The sequence below is a fragment of the Vombatus ursinus genome, unplaced genomic scaffold, assembly GCF_900497805.2.
Source record: "Vombatus ursinus unplaced genomic scaffold, bare-nosed wombat genome assembly UNPS02009824.1, whole genome shotgun sequence".
Classification (NCBI taxonomy): Eukaryota; Metazoa; Chordata; class Mammalia; order Diprotodontia; family Vombatidae; genus Vombatus; species Vombatus ursinus.
The window spans coordinates 3,106,374-3,107,464 of NW_020949602.1; positions in this window are offsets into that span (position 1 = coordinate 3,106,374).

The following is a 1,091-nucleotide window of genomic DNA, read 5'->3' on the forward strand; positions in this document are numbered from 1 at the left end:
AGGAAGAGCAGAGGTGATAGCTGTGGGAGTCATGTAGAGACAGGATTTGGCCATGATTGAGCTATGATAGGACAGCGATAGAAGGGAGGGACTCATGGTCAACATAAGCAGAGGCAGAAGTAATATGATAGTCATGAGTATACATTTCACACCTCCTGGGACAGGTAAAGAAAATAGACAAGGAATTCAGAAATGCCAGACCACCAGCCTGGTACAGTTGGATGATGCAAGGGACTTGGGAGGCTTCAGTTGTATGGGCAGGCATAGTTGTCTTATTGAGCAGCTAATAATTGACTTATTGATAGTTGTGTCTATTAATAGGACCAAAAAGGGGAAACCACTCCAATGAACTTAATTCTCATGACATGAACTCAAAGTCTTTCACCATCCTGGTTCCCCTCCTCCGGACATGTTCTAGCTTCCTGATATCCTTCCTAAAATTCCATGCCTAATGCTAAATACAATATTCCATGTATGGTACAACAGGGCGGGGCAGAGAACAGGGGAGCTCTTTATATTTATGGACTCCATACCTCTTAAGCCGACACAGGGTTGGGCTGCTTTCCTGGTTGCCATATCTTTCTGTTGTCTTATATCTAGCTTGTGATCTGCTAATTCTGCCGCATCTCTTGTCACCCCGCCTCCATTTTGCACTTGAAAATTTTACTTTGTAAATTCAACTGTAAGACTTGGCACTTCTTGCTTTTAAATGTCATTTAATTATATTAGGCCTGCCAGTGGGATATGCTTCCCTGGAGATTATCATGAGGAAGCTACATAACCACTTGTCAGGGATGCTGGAGAGAATACAACCTGTCTTATTCAGAGACAGGTTGAACTAGATCCCCTCTGAGGTCCACTCCAACCTTAAAATCTGATGAATGCTTGCATCTCTGCTTTGTTCACTTTGAAGAGCTATGGGGAGGATAGAGTAAGCGTGCTTCCTAAACTGCAAGGATCTACGGGAGTGTGAATTGGTTGGTAGCAGTAGTAGTGACGGTGGTAGTGGCAGCAGAGGATGAAGAGAAGGAAGGAAGGAAGGAAGGAAGGAAGGAAGGAAGGAAGGAAGGAAGGAAGGAAGGAAGGAAGGA